Raw genomic sequence first — 8541 nt, 5'->3', positions numbered from 1 at the left:
ACCAGTGGTGGCGAACCTTTGGCACTCCAGATGTCATGGACTACAATTCCCATCCGCCCCTGCCAGCATGGTCAATTGGCTCTACGAGCGTCCAGGTTGTGCCATGGTCAAGGGGAATTGTAGTCCATGACATCTGGAGTGCCAAAGGTTCGCCACCACGGCCTTAGACCCTCTCATTACCAGTCCTCTCGGACAGGCAAGCAGAACAGACCATGAGAATAATTGTCACATAATAGAGAGACATAGAGCTTTTCCTAAATTCCCCTTGTCCTGTTTTTTTCCTTGTGTTGTCATCAATCTTGGTTAATTGCCCTGGCTGTTTTGTAAAGAGGGAGGTCCTGGTGTCTATCTTTTTGCACTCAGCAGTCAAATTATATACTCTTAACGTATAGCAATTACATGGATTATTAGGAACTGTGGGGCAGGGAAATACCAGCAAGTGTGAAGGATCATCATTATTGTATTTACTCACAAGGAAGATGGTCATGAATGTAAGACAACCCCCTTAAAAACCTTATATACACACAAAAATAATATTGGAATAAATGTAACTTGTATGTGAAGGTAAGATGACCCCCTTGTTAGTTTATGACATACCTGTAAAAAAACCCTTAATATTTGAGACTGCTTTGTTCTTGCCTCTCTTATTGCAATTTTGAGTGACATGTATCTGAAGACATGAAATGGGATTCCTTTGTAGAGTCTTTCTGTCTTTTGTATGGAGAAGATGCAGTTGAAAGCTAGATAGTTGTGCAAGGGTTTCCTCTGATACTTCGTACGTTCCCTGCTCTTTTTTTGTTTGCTAATTTCTCTTCCATTTTAGCCTCTTTTATTGTCACACAGTGTGCTCTATTTATTTTGCATTTTAGCCTGTTTTTCTTCCCTCAGTGTGGACTTGAAGAAGCTTTCAGTGTCAAACAACACCAACAGAAAACAGTCAGTATCACAAATATTTAAACCCAGGTTATTAATATCCAATCTACCTGCTGTCAACATGATAATCCACAGGGTTATTAGGAGTGTTCTGTTTCTTCTGCTTCTGTATATGTGGAGCTGTGATGTGATTTGTATCGGAGCACTGGTTTTTATGTGCTTTATGCCGATTCTTGTGGTTTAGTTTTCATATGTATTGTTGCACCATATTGTTGCACTAGTTCGTGGAGTAATTCTGATAACTGCATTTGTGAAGAGGAGTACAGTTAACCAGTGTAACTTTCCAAACAGGTCTCTTACTTTGCCAATGGCTGGACTTATTTCAGTAGAATATTTCCTCTCCAGAGAAGCAGTTTGATGTGGCTAATCTGTGTATAGCTATGTGTACAATAGGCCAGTTGCCTCCTTTTATGAGGTGTTTGTGGGAAGGAACTCTGCAGGGAAGAGAAAGTGTGTGGGGTGGGGAGATAATTACATGAATTTTTTTTGTTGCCATCTACTTTTGTCCTGTGGCTTAGTTTTTTATGTTGTCCCATAGGGTTGTAGTTTGCAGTGTAGAATAAAAAAAGGGTAAAGGTAGTCCCCTGTGGAAACACCAGGAGACATCACATGATAACATTTACTAGGAAGACTTTGTTTCTGGGGTGGTTTGTCATTGCCTTCCCCAGTTTTTTATGCTTTACTCCCAGCAAGCTGGGTACTCATTTTACTGACCTTGGAAGGATGGAAGGCGGAGTCAACCTTGAGCCGGCTACCTGAAACTGACTTCTGACAGGATCGAACTCAGGTTGTGAGCAGACCTTTGACTGCAGTACTGCAGCTTATCACTCTGCCATGAGAGCTAATTGCACGGTAAAACAGCAAATAATAAAATAGCTGTCAGGGAAATAACATAAACAAATTTTGAAAAAAAATGCAGTTCAGCTCAACATTTGTATACTGCTTCATTTTTTTTTCAAATGCTTACTTTTTGGTGCTCCTTTGCATTAAAAATATTTGACATTTTTGCATGGTCCTCACAAACAGTCCTAAATGATGTTCTGTTACACCCTCCTTTCCCCATACATTTTAATTAATAGTTTAGGAGCAGAATTTATTCTAAAACATAGCTTCCTGTTTTGCTGGTTCATTCTGCGCTACCTGGTCCATGACTGTTTTGTGTCTGATTGTTTGTTAATGAGCTGAATGTTGTTTTAAGATTGTTTGTTTTGGGTACACAATATAATTCCCTTTCCATAGAAAACATGTACACACATTTGGTGCTCAGAGCCTTTTGTTTGTAGATAACATCTGGAACTCGTAGTGTTATCTGTTAAATGTCATCAAAGGTGAAAAAAAGGCTGTTTCCCCTGTGGTTAATTGTGGTGAAATACCATGTTATATTTTACTATAGTTAACAGTTTCAGGGCGCCAATAGCATGTAACTGTCTCCCTTGGGAATGGGACTTTTCCTCTTTAGCTTAGCTCCAGGAAACTTGAACATTTGTGTTTTCAAGACTGCATACCATTGGGAAGGAAGTAGGGGTGGAGATGTGTATTGAGATTAAGTGGATGTAAGAATAAGTTTGCTGTGTATGATCTAGAATCTGCCAAATTTTATGAAGTCCTTTCTCTAGCATATCACTTGTTTCGTAAGAAATAAGTAGACTATAGCACTCATTCATCTTTAAAAAAGAGGGAAAACTATAATCAGAGACTATAATATCCCCCGCACACACATCTGCTTTAACAACGGAGGCAAAATAGGCAGTAAGAAATGATACTAAGAAGGTTGCATTTATTGGACCAACTAAATGCTGAAAAGCTTTTTAATTCTTGCGGGCCTTTCATTTAGGTATAGCTTTCCAAAGCCGGTGAACACTTGCAGAGCATCATCTGCTGTGGATCCCACATCTACCTCAATGCAATTTATGCCTATTAAAGGTTAATAAAGATAAAGATACCTCAATGCAATATATGGAACTATTAAGAATGAGATTTGGAGAAGTAGAAAAATATCATTCTCTCGCATAATGCACGTTGTGTAACTAAAAGGGACAGTGCATGCCTATGTTTTCTAGCACAGATCTGCTGTCCAACAGAAGTAGAGTGGTAATGGTATGTTTGGTGGGTGAATTTTAGAGGAGAAGCAGCAGAGAGGAAGTAGGTGTTCAACTCTATATCTTTATGGCTTTCCCCATCTGCTCTCCCTCATGTGCTTTTCCATTCTTGGAGAGAATATAAAGTTGCTGTCTTTATTGAAAGTTCTTTTTTTCAAACTGTCTGTGTTATCTGCTTGTCGGACTCCAAAAGCATAGGCGTGTACAGGGGCACAAGCTGTGCAATACTCTACATTTGTTTTTCTGTATACAACATTAGCTGTCATAAACCATGGCAAAAGAATTTCATAATTGTGGGAACTAGTCATTAAAATAGCCTTAAAATATTTTGGTCAGTGTAGCGTTAATTCTTTGTATACCCCCTACTGGGTTTACAAGCGAGAGGCCTATTTAATAGTTAAGACACATGGATTCTGTGCATTTAGTTACTTTAATGAACAATGCAAAATTTTAAGAAATTTATTAATATGCTTGTGACTTATTGTTATCATTATAACATCATGGGAACAAGGGGGAAATTGTGCATTCAAAATGGATTCCAGATTTATCATGCAGGTTGAAGCATGACAATCCGATTTCATCGCAAACATATTCAGGGTTGTTTCTGAAAATAATCTCAGGCAATTGTGCCAGATAAATCACTCAAACTTGTTTATTCAAGCTGGCCATTGCAGGATGCATTTAGGTGTTCTTGCTTGTGCACTGGCTTAGGTTACTGAGGTCTGCTGGAACACCACATAGTTTTAGAGACCAGGGTCATCCTCTTTTCGTCTCAGTTTTAGTTTGTATTCTGCTGTTCAGCTTTCCTGGAAGTGGCTCTTTTTCTGGAGGAAGCTCCATGGGTTAGGAGAAGGCTCTACACCTAGTGGACCAGAGTACTATGATATAACCCATAATCTCTGTGTCCGCATTAGAAACCTACAACTTGTAAATCTTCTGCACTAACTCTGCTACTACCTTCAAATGTTTAACACTAATTTGATCATTTTTATCTCTGTTTCCTTCAGAGATGTTTGAGGTTCTGTGCCAGAGGTTACATATTGTCACTTTCCATGGTCAGTTCTGGTATTACATTGATAATGGTCTGTATTCTGCCATGGTGTTCAGGAAGTGTGGAGTGAGTAGAGTGGTTGAATACCTCTCGATATATTGATACCCTTTGTGATGTAGATAGCTTGGGTCATGAAGGTACTCACCACACCCGCATGGCTCCTTCATGTGGATTTCTGGTGGTGGTATAGGAAGTACCAATGAGATAAAAGCACATTAATCAGTACCAAATTCTTTTTGAAAGTATCTCAGTGTATAATTGGGATCCATTAATTGATCTTGTAATTACTCAAGTAGATCAAAATAATTATGTTGCAATATACTGCCTCATATGCCTTCTTCCTCTGATAATATCTCATACCCATTTCAACTCTGTTTATTTTGCATCATAGAGTAGGAGTAGGATGCAGTTACTAGAGCAGGATTTGTTGACTAACTACTGAAGGACTTGTATACTTGTAAGGGACATTTCTATTGTCCTGCCTGCATACCTCAATGTAATGTGAACAGAAGCAACAAGATTGATTCCTAGAGGAACATTTTTAAGAGCCAAAACTGTCTTTCAGGCATTTAAAGTTAGACAAAGCTACATCCGTTTGTCTTTTTGATATATGTGCTTCCTGTCCATGGTCAGTTCTGCCTTCCCAATGCTGACACATCCTGATCACACTCAGGTTTATAGGCTGAGCCTCACTCTGTGATTTGGCAGAGTTATTTTTATGTTTAGTGAAAATTAATCAATTATGGAAAATTACAGATCAGGCAAAACCAAATATGTAGGTATATAATAATGATCCCAAATCAAATTATTATATAGATTATTAAAATGAGGAACAGCATGTTAGCATTGTAATAGTAACTGTGCAACTTTTTTAATGAGCAAGTGCTGTGAAGTTTTATTTGCAAAAGGTGGTGGTTGTAGCTCACCTAAATTTAAAATATGTTTTAAAGCAGAGAAGTATGTGTGAGTCAGTTCCACTGTCTCTTAGCCAGCACAGCGTGTACATTTCAAACAGTGATATGTACTCTAATAATACAAGGAATCTTTTGCTACTGTTACCTAAATACGAGTAGAATTAAAAGCAAGTTTTAAAACAAAAAATAATATAAAAGAAGCTTCATTTCTAAATCATGCAAACACACTGAGGCTCCCTTTAAAGTGTCACACTTTCTATATTTTATAGTGCTTCCAAAATTATATAAAAGAATCCCATTGCATTTTACTACACTCTAGCTCTTAAAGTATCTCTAGTTTTAAAGTGTCTGCAATGATGTGCTCTAGAATATACCATTAAGAAGACTCAGTTGCCCATTTTAAGACTACATGCATAAAATGGAAATACATAGATTCCCTTATGGGTGAAACTGGATCTTCAGAGTATCTTTATCTTAATCCCAGTAACTACACATTTGCGGGGCTACATACACAGCTTTGTCATTCACAGTGGAAAATCTTAATCATTTCCAGAAAACTGCTGTATTAAAAAGTACATGAATATGTAAATATAGATATCAGCAATGCATACGTGTACATTTAACAATGCAGTCCAACTTGAAATGCAAGCATCTTTGGGTAGCCTTGAGGGATTGAAGCACTCTCTTGTGTTCCTAGAACTGTGGAGTGAAGTGTATGGGATTGAGGGTTGTACACTGCATCTGACCTTATTAGGATAACATTTTTTTCTTTAGGAAATGAAATGAGCAACTCCAATTGGATTCTTTTCTCATTAAAATGTCACTTTTATGGGATGATCAAGCTTTTAACTCCTGTACTATCTTTATGACATCCTAGTAGGAACATATAGCCTCCCCAATTTTTGTTTGGCATTTATAATTCATTCTTTTGATATACTCAATGAGATTAGATGTCCCAAACTTGGCATTTTATATATGCACTCTACTTCATGATAAAATCAATATGCACAAATTCCCACCCTGGGAAGTCTCCTGAGTGCATTATAGGGCTCTTTGTCTAGCTGATAAATCTAATCTCTAGCTTTTTAACAGAGTAGTTTAATCTAGAAAAATAAGTAAAATGATTTTCAGATTTAAAAAAATATTAGAAAAGACATTGTCCCTTGTACTTTGGTATGATAGTCTGGCTTCTCTCTACCACTACTACCATCTCTTTTATTATTATTTTATATTGTACAGTAGGTTTATGTCTGCATGTGACAAGTCTGTAGAATGTGCATCTTTCTGAGTTGGTAAATGATCTTGGGATGTTACAATTAATTTGATGAGCAGGTGGGGGTTATTAGCATTGTGCTTCACTTGCTAATAGCTGCACAGCTTTTCTAAAGTACTCTTTCAACTAAAGAGGCATTTCCTCTCTACATTAGAATAAAATACAGTGCAGCATAAAAGCTCCTGTGCTAGGATAACTATCCTTGGGTTTCCAAAGTAGCCAAGCAAGCTAGATATGTTATTATTGGAGCTAGCCTAGATGAGAGATTGGGCAAGGCAGATGCTAGGTGGGGGAAGAGGTTACATACAACTGGAAATTTTCTCTGTGCACCTCAGTTGGAGAGAATTTTGTGAAAGTGGGAAGTGCTCTCCCTACAAATCCAAGGCTAAATCCCAGTTAGCTGGCCTCATGTTCACTCTGGAAGACCCACCCCTCAACTGTAAATAAATGAGGAGGGAAAAAACCCCCTCCTCTCAGTATCCATATGGGAATGAATCCGAATGTTCATCCAGCAGCTTAGAGTCTCTCTTGGCTCTTGTGAAATTTTCTAAACTGGCCAGTGCAACCTTTGAAAGGCCTACAGAGACTTTTCTTCATACCTATCAACATATGTAATGAGTGCTGTGGCACTGACATTATCCAGAACTCGTAGGTTCTGTTGTATTACTATAAATTAGGCTATGATTCAAGAAAAAATGGTGTTTTGCTTCTTAACAAATTCTCTTGATTTTAATTTTTCTTCTCAATAAGGCTTTTCTCCCTTATTAAGACATGACAAATAATTACAAGTGTTAGGGCTAATCTTGTTATGATTAGGGGTGGGTGGGGTGGAAATAGTAGAATTCATGTGCAGGAGATAAAGAGGACTGGATCAAAAAACCTAAATGTTCCAGGTTCTGCCCTCTGTATACTTTTGCCTCTGCTGCTAAGAAAAAAAAAGTTCTCTCTTGGTTTGCTAAGAAAAAAAATATTCTCTCTCCCTCTAGTTTTATACTTTCAGAGAATTTTACTCTCTCTTACTCTGATCTTGTAGCTTCAATCTGTCTAGGGAATCCTGTGAATCTTGGGGAATAGCTCTCTTGTTAATGCGTTATCTGTTTTTCAAACCTAAAAGTGCAGGATTGTCTCTCTCCTTGGGGAAATATAAAATAAGAGGATTGTGCGTCACAGATGGCATGGAAATATTATATGCTGCTTATACCGATTATTGGAAAAAAAATCCTAACATATGGCAAGTGGAAAGATAGCTTTAGAAATGTGGCCCTGATATTGGATCTTCTGTCAGCTTCTTTACCAAACATCTTAGAAGCCATTTTATATTTTAGATTGTTCCTGTATTCATTCCAGAACCAAGATGGGTGACAACAGTATAAAAGTAATTTGATAAAATAATAAGAACTAAAACAACAAATATAAAAACTGTTCTAAAAATACTTAATGTCTCATCCACAGAATATCTCCCTGTGCCCAAGTTTAGGCTGGCCCAAATGCTTTCTGAAATGGCTCTGTTTTTCAGTCTTGCCAGAAAGCCTGGAATCTGTTCCAGAGCATAGGGTAGCCACTGAAAAATAGTGTGCCCAAACTAGACAGTATTTTAAACTATACCAGCATTGGAACTCTAGAATCCTATTAAACACTAACGACACAATTGCAGAATTTATATTTTGTTCCATTCTAATCTAAATCCTAAAGTAGTGGATTTTAATTCCCTTTGGTGCAGGTGCCAAAAATGGTCACTATGCTGACCTGCCAAAGTGCAGGCCATCTCTTTTAGTGCCCCTGGGCAGAATGATTTCTTCATTTGGCCTCTTAAGAATATGACAAAGACTTTATAGTGTATCAAGTGACATATGTTACTATAAACCCAGTAAAAGGGTTTCAGATAATTTCTGTGAATGTCACCAACGCAGCAAGTGGGTAACTAAGAAAAAATGCTCTGTTCAAACTGAGGGAGACCCTTACTGCAATTTTAGCTTTCATTCTTGGATTCGTTTAAGCATTATCCCAACAGGATGGCAGCCACTCCAAAATTCTTTTAAGTGGTTTGGATTTCATGTAGGTTCCATAATGTATTTGCACCTGACATGCTTCTTGGAAAGACTGGGTTGCATATTTTATGTCAAAAAATTCTAGAAGAAATGGTTGTTACGTTTTATGACAGGAAATTTTAGAAATCCTATACCCTAATTTGACTGACTAATTAGTATCCATTCTATACATCCGATAGCTGTGGTGAGTTTATCACTCCCAATCTGTAAAATTTCTTTCTGT

This window comes from Sphaerodactylus townsendi, linkage group LG03 (assembly GCF_021028975.2).
Source record: "Sphaerodactylus townsendi isolate TG3544 linkage group LG03, MPM_Stown_v2.3, whole genome shotgun sequence".
In the NCBI taxonomy this organism is placed as follows: Eukaryota; Metazoa; Chordata; class Lepidosauria; order Squamata; family Sphaerodactylidae; genus Sphaerodactylus; species Sphaerodactylus townsendi.
This window is presented reverse-complemented; position numbering follows the sequence as displayed.